Source organism: Bubalus kerabau, chromosome 22 (genome assembly GCF_029407905.1).
Source record: "Bubalus kerabau isolate K-KA32 ecotype Philippines breed swamp buffalo chromosome 22, PCC_UOA_SB_1v2, whole genome shotgun sequence".
Taxonomy (NCBI): Eukaryota; Metazoa; Chordata; class Mammalia; order Artiodactyla; family Bovidae; genus Bubalus; species Bubalus kerabau.
This window is the reverse complement of record NC_073645.1, coordinates 50099259-50111718: the sequence shown is the minus strand read 5'-3', so window position 1 is coordinate 50111718 and position 12460 is coordinate 50099259. Positions and strand designations below refer to the sequence as shown.

The 12460-nt window shown below is 52.9% G+C and overlaps 1 long non-coding RNA gene across 1 annotated transcript; it reads right to left on the bottom strand.

The window, feature by feature from the left end:
- Positions 1 to 5729: 5729 nt before the first annotated feature.
- On the bottom strand, positions 5730 to 11520 carry LOC129637001 (uncharacterized). Its single transcript, XR_008707258.1, has 3 exons — positions 11421 to 11520; positions 11080 to 11246; positions 5730 to 5919 (listed from the first exon to the last, which is right to left on the bottom strand). It is a non-coding gene; the product is annotated as an uncharacterized LOC129637001 (long non-coding RNA).
- Between the last annotated feature and the right edge of the window lie 940 nt (positions 11521 to 12460).

Genomic DNA, 12460 nt, shown 5'->3' with positions numbered 1-12460 from the left:
TGCGCCTGTGGGGCAGGTGGTACTTGTTAAAATTCCATTTTGGCTGCAAAGAACTGGATTCGGAAAGGCCCAGTGTTCTCAGGGTCACATCTAAGGAGAGCACAGTAGAGCCCAGATCTGAACTCAGATGGTCGGGCGCCGATCCCCAAGCCTTTCATTGCTGCGCAGATCTGTCCTTGCGGCGGGGGTGGCTCCTGGACTGTGTTCCACCTCCCCCAGCTGATGAGTTCAGAAACTGGGCAGAGGGCCACATAGGAGAATGGTGGACTGCAAACCAAAAGTCGTATTTAGGGAAAACGGTGAGGAAGTCAACGGGACTTGTAGTGCGGTGACTAAGTTGTGTCTGGCTCCTTGACCCCATGGTCTGCAGCACACCAGGCTCCTCTGTCGTCCACTAGCTCCTGGAGCTTTCTCAAATTCATGTCCTTTGAGTCGGTGATGCCATTCAACCATCTTATCCTCTACCACCCCCTTATCTTCCTGTCCTCAGTCTTTCCCAGCATCAGGGTCTTTCCCAGTGAGTTGGCTTTTCTCATCAGATGGCCAAAGTATTGGAACTTCAGCTTCAGCATCAGTCCTTCCAATAACTATTCAGGGTTGATTTCCTTTAGGATTGACTAGTTTGATTTCCTTGCAGTCCAAGTGACTCTCAAGAGTCTTCTCCAGTATCACAGTTCAAAACCATCAGTTCTTTGGCACTCTTTATGTCTTCTTTATGGTCCAACTCTCACATCCGCACATGACTACTGGAAAAGCCATTAACTCGGACTATATGGACATTTGTTGGCAAAGTGATGCCTCTGCTTTTTAATATGCTATCTAGGTTTGTCATAGCTTTCCTTTCAAGGAGCAAGTGATCAGGACTTTAAGTGAGCCCAAAGGCAGAGGCAACTTTCCACCAGTTACCCTGACCTTCATCATGCCATCTGGACAGTGTGTCCAAGCCATTCTTGGAAATTTGTTCCAAGGACTACCTACCCGGACTCTTCTCCTTGTTCCAGAAAAGAATGTTCAGGGCAAAGTCATGTCCACATAAAAGATGCTCAGATGTCCCTGTTGGAAGTTCGGGTCAGCAGCTGACATTGTCCAGTGAGCAATGGCATGTAGACCTGTCTCCACGGTGAGCGGGAGGCACTTGTTTGAAAGCAGGCCTGAGGAGGTGTGACTGGAGGGTGCAGTAGAGGTGGAAGGACCCTCGTCGGCTGGCCACGCCAGCAAGAAGCCTGAACCATCACTTAGCTCCAGCTCAGACTGGACTGGAATTGGTGGTGAGGAGAGGGCCAAAAGGGTGTTTACTTGACTGCTCAGGTTCACCTGTTTCAATGTAAAAAAAAAAGAAATACTGAGGATTTGTAATATAATTGCCAAGGGTGACTATTTTTGTATCATGCAAATGAAAATAAAAATTAGAAGCTTCCTTAGTCCTGATTTAATTACGGCGCAGTCACCCTCTCATTCACCTCCCGTGTTGCCTGCCAGGCAGATGCCCCATTCTGCACCTCTGTCAAGAGTGGATTCATTTCCTGTGGCTGTGCTGGATTCACACAACCGAAACACACCCTCCCCAGCCTGGGGACTCAGGCCTGGAATCGCTTTCACTGGGCTGAAGTCAAGGTGCGGGCGGGACCCTGCTTCCTGGGAGGCTGGTGGAGGGCTCTGCTCCTCGCGCCTTCCAACTTCTGGAGTGGCCGGCGTTCCTGGGCTTGTGGCCGCATCGCTCCAGCCTCTGCCTGCTTGTCCACACGGCCTCCTCCTCCTCCTCTGCCCCTCTTATGAGGACATTTGTGATAGCATTTAGGGCCCACCTGGATAATCCAGAAAACCTCCCTTCCCGGAGATCCTTAATTTAGTTGCCTCTACAGTGTCTTTACCATGTAAGGCAGTGCCTGGGTTCCAGAAGTGGAGATGATGTCGTTGGGGGCCATTACTCTGTCCACTCGATACCCAATATTGTAAGGTCAGTTTATTGTGCTACAGCTAACGGGATAGGATGCATCTACCAGGATGATGTGTTTGAAGATTATGTTTTGTGTTTTCCTGGTCCTTAAGATCCAGGGCAGCTAGTGGGAGATATCTCTCTGTGTCAAGATAAACTTACTGCTGCCTGAACTGGAAACACCTCTGGGTGTGAGAATAATAGATGTCTTTATTTTCCAGCTTGTTCTTTCCCATATTTTCCAAATGTCCACTCAGAGAGGGCATCACCAGAGGGCAGCATGTTGGTGTCTGTCTGTCTGTCTGTGGTGCTCTGCTCACTGTTTGTCCAGCACCCACACCGAGGCCTGGCCCAGAGCAGGTGCCTGCACGAGTGTTGACTGAACGCACCTTGGCGATCGGGAGGGAATGACGTGTTGTCAACAGTAACCAAAACCGGTTTGCGGCTTGCTAGTTTGGTCCTGGGCATCCTGGCTCCGTGCTGACCCACTTGTTCAGCTCCCTCGGCCACCCCTGGTGGATTAGGGGACTGCCACTTCATTCTGCACCCACGTTCCTACCCCCAGGCACCGTTTAGGCAGGCGCTGCCACTGAGTCAGGCTCCAAGCTCAGCCACCACAGCTCAGGCACCCAGGGTGCCGCTGTGTCTGCAGGAATAATGATGATCCCAGCAAAGCCATAAGCGCAGCAGCAGCTGCTGTCTGTTACCTGTGGGCATGAGTCAGCTCGTATCCCCAGGTTTCTAATGCTCACATCTGCTTTTGCATCCCTTCTGCAGTGCCATGGAGGAAACTGAGGCTTGTAGAACCCAGTGACTGGCCCTGGGTCACTCAGCTGGTAAGTGGCCCAGCTGGGATCTGAACCTGGGCCTGTGAGACTTCAAAACCTGGAGTTTTCCAGAAAAGTGGAGCACAAGGCATATCCTGAGAGGACTGGCTGAAGTGGGCTGTGAGTCACATTTTCTCAAAGTTTTGTGTTCATTCTTTTTATCTAAAACAATCAATCCAGAGGAAGGAAAAAAAAAGAAAAGACAGAAAATTGTTTAGAACAGCCCTAGCCCACAGAACAGACAGTTTACTCTGCTGGATGCTGGCTTTTTCAGATGTTTAGCTGACAAAGCTCCAGCCATGCCGGCCACACTCCCCTCCCCACCCCATGGCAGGGCTGCCCATCTTCAAATGCTTCTTCATGTGTGCGTGTTGAGTCGCTCAGTCATGCCCACGACCACGTGGACTGTGGCCGGCCAGGATCTTCTGCCCACGGGATTCTCCAGGCAAGAATCTTGGAGTGGGTTGCCATGCCTTCCTCCAGGGGATCTTCCCGACTCAGGAATTGAACCCACATCTCTTACGTCTCCTGCATTGGCAGGCAGGTTCTTTACCACTAGCGCCACCTGGGAAGCCCCCAGTGATTCTTGATTGACTTTAAGCTTCTTCTTGACTTGGATGCAAGTTCCTCAGTTGCAGCGTTTCTCCGGACTCTGAGAATCCCCGGTGGGGGCAAAGACAGCGCCAGCATCTGCTCCCTGCGCAGGCTGGGCGGTGGGGGCCTCCTTCTTCCACTGCAGAGGCCCCATCCTCCCAGCCCACCCCTGCCTGGTCCCGTTCCAGACTCCGCCAGTTGGCACCTGTGCCGACGCTTGCGAGGGCAGTGAGTGGAGTGGCGCCTTCGCAGGCGCGTGCCAAGCAGGACAGAGCATCTGCCCAACCAGCCTGGCGCAGCCCTGACTCCTGGATGGAGGAGGAATGTTTCCCTTTGATGGTCTTTTCATCAAACCCTTTAAGAGCACTTAATTCACCCCAAAAGTGAAGTGGGTTATTTACGACCGCGGCCGTCGTGCGGCAGCGAGCGTACCAGCACACAGATGAGTGCTCTGGCTCCGTCTGTTGTTGGTGATGTTTGTTCAACAGCATTAAGCTGAAATATCGTTTGCCGGGGGATCACTGCCCATCAGGCACTTAATTACATACGAAATTAGATTTCCTTGTGGTTTCACTGAAAGCCCAGGGTGTTGGGATCATTAGTAAGAGAAGAGATAAAAATGCAAGTTGGAGCCCCTCAAACAGTCCCCACAAACAGCAATGAGCAGGAACACGAAGTGACCCCTCCTCAATGTCTGTCTTTTCCAAAGTCCAGGCTTTTACTGGACTTCTGTTGGCCACTTGCCTTGGCTCTCCCAGGTGAGAAGGCTCCTGGGCCCTGAGGAGTCGTGACTCTTCTCAAAAGCCAGCCTGGTGGCTCCTTGCTGGGGCAGGAGGAGGCAAGAGTCTCCCAGAGGCCATTGTGCCTCCCTGAATATTTTTTGAATGGGTAAACCAGTTCATCTTAAAGGAAATCAAACCTAAATATTCATTGGAAAGACTGATGATGAAGCTGAAACTCCAATACTTTGGCCACCTGGTGGGAAGAGCTGACTCACTGATGCTGGGAAAGACTGAGGGAAGGAGGAGAAGGGGACGACAGAGGAGGAGATGGTTGGATGGCATCACTGACTGGATGGACATGAGTTTGAGCAAACTCCGGGAGACAGTGAAGGTCAGGGAAGCCTGGCGTGCTGCAGTCCATGGGGTCGCAAAGAGTTGGACACGACTGAATGACTGAACAACAAAAACAGAGATTAAGCAGAGACCCTATTTCTGGAATTTCGGATATAGAAGGGCGTGGCTGTTGCCGTGGTCCAATGGCTAAGGGGCTCTGGGCGTGGCACTTAACCACCAACTCCCGGGTGACTCATCAGTGACGTGACGCACCTCCTCCCATTGCTGAGAAATTTCCAGGGACCACCTCTTCGGCCCAAGGCTCAGCGCCTGGCACCCAGCAGGGACACAGGCAACGAAAACAGTGGTGGTGACCGCTTTTGCAGGATTTTCCGGGAGAGAAGGGCTCCTGGGCCTGCCTGAAGCCTGGAGGCCCACACACGCGTGTCTCGATGGACAGCACCCACCCACCCACCCCCCTGCCTGCTCTACCCATGGGTGCTGGACTTCAGCTCACACCTCCTTCCTTGAAATTAGAGGGAGGTTGAGATTTGGGAGGGCTTTCCAGCCTTGAGACTCCAGCTCAGGGCTCCTCTGCTACTGGCTGCAGCAGCCTCCCAGCCAGGAAAACAGCAGGCCATTGACTCTCTGCCTCGCTGGCAGGTGATGCCATGATGAGGAAGGGCAAGTGCTCAATGCAGATGTGAAATAGCAAGCAAGCCCTCATCCCTCTCTGTGTCTCTCCATCCCCTCCTAGAAGCTTCCCCAGACCAAGCGGGCTCCTCCTGCAAAGAGACCAGCCAGCCCTGCCCTGTCCAGGCCCCTGAGGGCCATCGGGGGTCAGTGCTGGGCAGCTGCAGATTTGGGGGGCACACGGGGCTGGATTCCTGGGGGGCGTGCATCCCGCCCTCTTGGCCGAGGCCAGATGAAGCTGTAGGCTGTTTAAGGGCCAATCTGGGTAAGTGAGGGAGCGTGAAAACATGATACCTCTGGAAGGCTGGAGGCAAGATTCATTTAAACCGCTTCCACTGTCACGGGTGTCACCAGGCTTGAAGCTTGTCTTGTTTACCGGATGAAGGTTTCACGCTGTGTCAACGTGCTGCCAGAACCCGGCATTAAAATGAGCAGTTAGTACAAGTCAGTCATAAACGTGGCAGATCCGAGAGCCAGGCTAGAGTCTCTCTCCCGGCCCCGGTGCAGCTTTTAAGCACTTGGCATGCTGCTCGCTCAAACTGGAGAGGGGCTGAGCGCATCATTTGGGCCCGAGTGCAATGCACTCGAAATAATTACTTTAATCAGCAAAAGTTAATTACTTTAAATCATAAATTAATGGCGGAGCATTTGGCGGAGCCTGATGTGTGTGGCGAGGCTGTCAACTGAAAACCCAGGTGAAACTGCGACCCGGCCTCAGCACTAGCAGGAGCGGGGGCCCCCGACGGTGCGCGCCGCGTCCGCGCCATCAGGAGGAACTCTTTGTAACCGGAGAAGAGCCACCTTAAACTGTCACCTATAAAAAAAAGGGCCATAAACAAGCAGACGGCTGCTAAGCAGGTGCTGCTGGAGAAGCCGGCCCTTGACAATAATAAGATCTTAAAAAGGCATCTGCCTTTATTTTATAGCACAATTGGAAAGATGGTTAAAAGTCATAAACGCAGCTGATATGTTTTATGAGTTGGTAGTTAGCTGTGTTTACTGTGGATGAAGATTTTGGAGAAGATGCTGTCACTCCACCCCCACAAAAGCCCCCCTCCGGCACCCGGAGACTCGAGCAGCTGGGAGGTGGTGGGCCCCGCGCGGAGGCAGGCGGCAGCCGCATCCGGCCTCTCTCACCCTCCTCCCGCGCCGGCATCTCAGAGACGCCGGGAGCGATTTGGAGAGAAAAGAGGAGGCTCTTTCGAAGTAACCAGGGGCCTTTGCGGCCGCCTTCTCTGCCCGAGTCAACCCCGCGTGACTGTGCACTGGGCACCTGGGAGCCTTTCAGAGCCTGGGAAACGATGCGGAGGCTGACAGAGCACAGGATTCAGGCAGGAGGTAAGAGTTGGCTGAGGAGCTGGGCACAGGGGCCAGGGGTGCCCTCGTCCAACCTGGGAGCCACGTCTGAGGAACAGGAAGAACGAGTCCAGGACACGTGAGGGCCTGGAGCTTGGATTTGCCTGGTGCCCTTGAGGATCCCCTGGAGAAGGAAATGGCAACCCACTCCAGCATTCTTGTCTGGAGAATCCCATGGACAGAGGAGCCTGGTGGGCTACAGTCCATGGGGTCACACAGAGTCGGATATGACGGAGCGACCAAACCACCATCCTCACTTGCCCCTTGGGAGCCCCCTGTGCAGAGGGCTCTGTCCAGGCATGGAAAGTGGAGAGACGAGCAAGCCAGACCCCAGGCCTGACGACAATACAGCCCCACAGAAGCCGACAGCTAACTAGCTGCAAGACCGTATCCTCGGCTGCGCTGAGAGTAGGGCAGGTTCTGGCCATGTGGACGCACGTGTGCAGGTCTGCACTGATTCTGCAGGGGCGCACGAGGTCTCCAGCAAACTTTTGGGAAGGAAGCATTCACTTTATACCTGCGGTTCTTGCAGATTGTCCACCATGCTGTGCCTTAAATACAACAGCCGCTTGGACTGCACTGAGAACCCCAGAGGCCTAAGCAGACTGGGATCTCCTCTCCATCTGTACTTCAAGTCCAGCTGCAGGGAAAGCACAGACCAAGCTGCCCCGGGGCTCATCTCTGGGTTTTCTGGAGGGGAAGAGCAAAGCCCCCGAGCACGTGTGCAGAGCCTTGCAGCAGGTGAGCCGGGGCTTGGGGCCCTCAGATCTCACCGGATTCTGGAGGAACCTCACACATGCCGGTGCAGGCCCGTCCCGGCCACTCCCTCCCCACTGAGGTCATCTCCGGGTGAGGCAGGCGCTCAGATTTCTGCTCCACCATGACAAGTCCACCTTGCTGGCTGGCAGTGGCTCCCAGGACCTGAGGCGCTGGCCGCAGACAGAGAAGCACAGGGTCTCGGCCCCGGGGTAGAGCCTCCTGAGGGTTCTTGGGTGGAGCAATAGCAGGAAACTTGGATTTTTTTAAGATTTTTTTTTTATGTGGATCATTTCTAAAGTCTTTATAGCATTTTTTTACAATACTGTTTCTGTTTTATGTTTTGGCTCTTTGGTTATGAAGCATATGGGATCTTTGTTCCCTGACCAGGGATCAAACCCTCACTCTCTTCATTGGAAGATGAAGTCTTAACCCCTGGGCCACCAGGGAAGGCCCAGGAAACCTGGAGTTTACTTGTTGCTCTTGTGTGAATCTAGCCTTATGTGCTCTGGCTGGTCTTGGGACAGGAAATTGGATGGGAGGGTCACAGAGGCTGTCTGAGGATTCGTCAGCCTCGGCTATGAAGACTGGCCCTCCCACCCAGGGAGAAGCAGCCCCTCTTTAGCACTGAGGTGGGCCCAGGATCACTGGCTGTTTCCAGAGAAAGCTCGGTGGAATCGTACTGTTGTCATGGGCCCCCGGCTCGTACATGGGATGGTCCTCATCACTCATCCCAGGTCTGGGAGAGCTTGGTCCTCTGGGGGTTACCTGGGCAATCACACGCACCGTCAGAGATGGCATGCCACCACTGGGCAAAGCTGGCTTTGGGCTTAAGGAGTCTGGGCTTTGCAGCTGAGTTTGGCAGGTCTTGAGCTCCGTGACCCAGGACCTCATCCACATGTTGGAGATGGCAGCACTGATGCCAAGGTTTGTGGCAACAGCTGGAAGAAACAAGTGCCAGGCGGTTCCTAGGACAGTTCCAGGAACCTGACAGGCACTCACTACTAGCCAAAAAGACAACCACTGGCCAAGGCTCAGCCCAGGTCTTTCCTATCGTTTCCACCCTCCCGTCCTGAACCAGCCTCCTCAGAACCTCATTCTCCTGGATGCTACCATGGACCGCGCGGCTGGCGCATCCCAGGCCACAGTCACTGGTCTCGGCTGGGCTAGATGGGCGTGGACAGTGTGATCTGCTCCAGGAGGAGACCACAGAAGAGAGGTCCCCAGATGTCTGAGCCACAAAATCACTACCCAGAGACAATTTAGACACTGCATCTGGCTTATAATAGACCTTCATGAGGCTTGTTGGCCTTTGAATGAAATGCAGGGAGGCTGGCATTGCCTCTCTGTGTCATTTGCAGTGTATAAAAAAAGCGATCTCTCAGCATGAGCCCATGTCCTGAAAGTGTTGACCTCTGGAAATAAAGCATCCTCCAGCTAAGAACAAGGATGGAGTGCTATCAGCAGGGTGAGTGTGGGGGGGCCTTCTCCCAGCCTCCATGCCAGGGCGCTCAGAACCTGCAGCGGGATGGTTCCCCAGATGTCTAAGAGTTACTAAATAAAAATAATGTTGCAGAAAACGAGAAGCATCTCTCCCATGTCATTAATGTCAGTGACCTGAGTGCTTGAGGACCTGGGATATTGCAACTGCTCAGAATTCCATCCTGTTACTATCCATCACCAGTATTTTGGCAGAACCATCGTTAACCGGGCTCATCTTCAAAATACTCTGGGTCGGATTTAGTCTTTGGTGCCACATGGGAAATTTCCACTTTCATCAAAGTTTGTTCACTGCTCATAGGTCCCCACTCACATGGCAGGTCTTCAATTAAATGTGGCCTGGAAGGAGAGCCCATCTTCCTCAAGATTTTCTTAGGGTCACGGTAAACTCTATCCCTAACAGAACCTTCTGCAGTAATGGAAAGAGGTTGTAGCTGAGCTCCTCAACATGGTTGTCACTCACCGTCTACTGAACGCTTGAAATGTGGCCGGTTTGACTGAAGAATTTCATTGTTAATTTACTTTTTATGAATTTGAATTTAAAGAGCTGCATGTGGCTGCAGTATCGCACTAATATCACCATAATCCACATTAGAAATGGTGATCAGAGTTAAATGCGAAAGAACACGTGGTGAGTCAAGGTTGTCAATGAAGGCACAGTGTTCCTCTAGCCAGGTGGTCACCATCATAGGTAGCTTCCTGCAAGGGCAGACATTGCTGCTACTGTCCACTGACATGACTTCTTTTTGGTTGGCCCAAGAGGGGACAGCTGATGAGCAGGAAAACATCTTTAATTTCAACCCATGAGCGTCTCTTGCCCGTCACGTGAAGAAATAACATTTCTCTTAGACACACTCAGCAGTGTGCATTCCATATCCTCAGACGTCTGACACCAAAGCGCAGGCCACTGGGCTTTCCTCAGGGAAAAGCAGCAAACGCAACAAAATTTCATCCCAGATTAAATGCATGAAACCTATTTTCATGATTTTCAATAAGACCAGGGGAAATTAAATGTGAATTTTGCATATAAAAAAGGCAACATTTGCAGTCCTACAACAACATTTCCAAATGAATGTGTGCCAACCCAGTCTCCCAAGGGTTTAGGTCCATTTTCTCCCACTGAATATCCCTTAATCGTTTTGGATGAAAAAATATTGGTGGGGGGTAGGGTGAGAATCCCCTCTCCCAACTTTTTCTCCCTGCCATCAAAGGCTGAGAGAATTCCGGAGCAGAAATGGAAGGGAAAGTGCTCATCCGCCTTGAACAGTAAACCTCAGTGAGGCCGGACACGAAGAGCAGCTGTGGCATATCAGCCCAGTGGTTAGAACGAGGGCGTGACGGCGTTTTGTTGAGGGCGTGTTGGAAGAATTAGCCCATTAACGTTCCTCTTCTTGGTGGCACTTGGAGCTGCTTTATCTCCGGGAGCCCTCTCAAGACCATGCCCTGGGGAGCTGGGGGGCAGGGGAGAGGGAGCCACAGGTCTCTGGGTGCAATCCCACCTCCTGTGGGAGAGCCCAGCCCAAGGTCAGCTCACAGCACACGGCTGACCTAGAGGGGGCCTCCCTGGGGAGGAAGGAAGCAGAGCCTGGAGCCCCATGGGGATTATAAACACAGGATGAGAGTGAAAAGCTCAGAAGCCAATGACACCAGAACAATCCCACACCAAGTACACGTCCTGCCTTGCACCAAACTTTAATCTCTTCCCCCAGGCATCTACTCAAGGAGCATTATTTAATTTAATTTTTTTTTTTTACTATTAATATTCCACACTCGGTGTTTGCACCAAGCAACTTCATGCAAAGAAAAGAATGGGCTTACCAGGAGGACTCATCTGTCTTCCGCACCTGGGCTGCTTTACATTAGAAAGCGCCCAGCATGGGAAGCTGGTGCTATTTTAATCATTGCAATGTGTCCAGTGCTGGAGACGAACTCAAAAGGCGAATATTAAAAGGAGTTGTGGAATTCAGTCATTTCACGAACGAGCACGTAATAGCCAAAGGCAAAACCGGAAGGCAACTTCACTTCCAATCAGTGTCCCCATTTTATTGAAACCAGATTGGAATTCCTGGAAGGAAGCCTACAGATCACATCTTTAATACTCATTTTCATAGACTCCAGTAAAACTGTCAGGGTGAATCAGTTGTTGAGGAAGGCTTCCTGTATAATTTACAGATGTGCCTCCCTGTAGCCCATTATTTAGACCTGAAACAGAAACATGTTTCTGATCAAGCTCAGAGACTTCCTCTCACCTGCCCAGGTTGGCGTTGGCTTTAATTTGTCGATTAATAATGGCCTTTGCCCACTGCACTGGCCCTCCACGCCGGGGACATTAATCCCCCCATACGCCGCAGAGAAGGCTCACCATTGACTCAGCTTCTCCAGGGAGATGATGCTGAGTGTCTGGGACTGAGAAATGAGCTGCCCACTTCCTCTGAGCTGGTCAGCAGGCTTACAAGGAATTCTGGAAGCAACTGGCTGGCTGCACAAAGGGACCACGTGCCCTCAGCTCCCACACAAGAGGAGGAATGCCTGAGTTTAAAGGCAGTCGGGTAAAAAATAAATAAATAAAATAAAGGCAGTCAGGTGATCCTCCACCTGGGCCCCCCCTTTCCTTAGGAACAGGTCAAAACAAGCCCAGTTTGTGTCCATCATGCCTATCCCTCCCCCACCCTTAACTAAATTCCCAGAAAGTTCAGTCCCTACTGTGGACTGGTCTGCCAGACGGCCCTCCGGGTCCCCCCTGTGGAAACGCTCAGCGGAGTGAGGAGTGAGTCTTTCCTGCTTTTGCATCGTCTTCCTTCTCATCTTCATTGTAAGAAGCCAGGCTGGAGAAAGCGGGCCGGTGGGGGCGGGGGCAGGAAGGCAGGTTTCCAGGGTGAGCGTGCAGACGGGCGTGGCACCACGTGGGCCGTGTGACAACGGCACCCCGGCCCCATCTGCGCTCAGACCACCTGACCGATGGCCCTGCTCTGGGGGGCTGGACGACTCGTGAGGCAGTTTGCTCAGCGGAAGAGTTTTGGCTTCCAAAGAGCAGAGGTTTCTCATGGTTCCCAAACCGTGGCTTTAGAAACGCATCTTCTTTAAAAGAAAGCAGATGCCCAGTTAAATGAAAATGCGTCTGAAACAGTGCGGCCTGGGAGGTGATTGCTGAGACCCTGGGCTCCCTCCTTCTGTGACAGCCCCCCGAATGGTGACGGGGGGCCCAGAGCCCATCCCCCAGGGTCACCCAGCTGCGCCGCCTCAGGCCAGCTCCTGCTCCTCACCTGCCTCCGTTTACCCATCTAGCAAATGGGAGTGAATGCGGAGCGAGCTTCCACGACTGTGGTGTGGGTCACAGGGGATGCTGGCGTGCAGGTGGCGTGCGATGAGCCAGCGGCTCTTGTCACAGGTGCAACACTTTCCTGCTGGAAGTGTCCGGACCTCCCTCAGATGCACAGCTGCCCACCCTGGGTTCGGGTAGGGGGAGGTCTGACTGGGCAAGAGGACGGAGCTCCACTCCTGCAGGGCCTGCAGCTCATCACCAGGTCAGCTCCAGCCTGGGCAGCACCAGTGAGAAGCCTCTGGGGCCGCTGTTACTGGTAGTAAACTGGCTACAATACCGTCCAACAGGAAGCTTGATGAAAAGTGGGGAGACCAGGGCCTGGGTCTTGACCCTGCCTCTGAGGCTCTGGCCCGTCATCTACAGGTTGGATCTCAGCAGAACCCCTCCCCACCGGTGTCCTGGAGGGGAGCACACGCGGGGC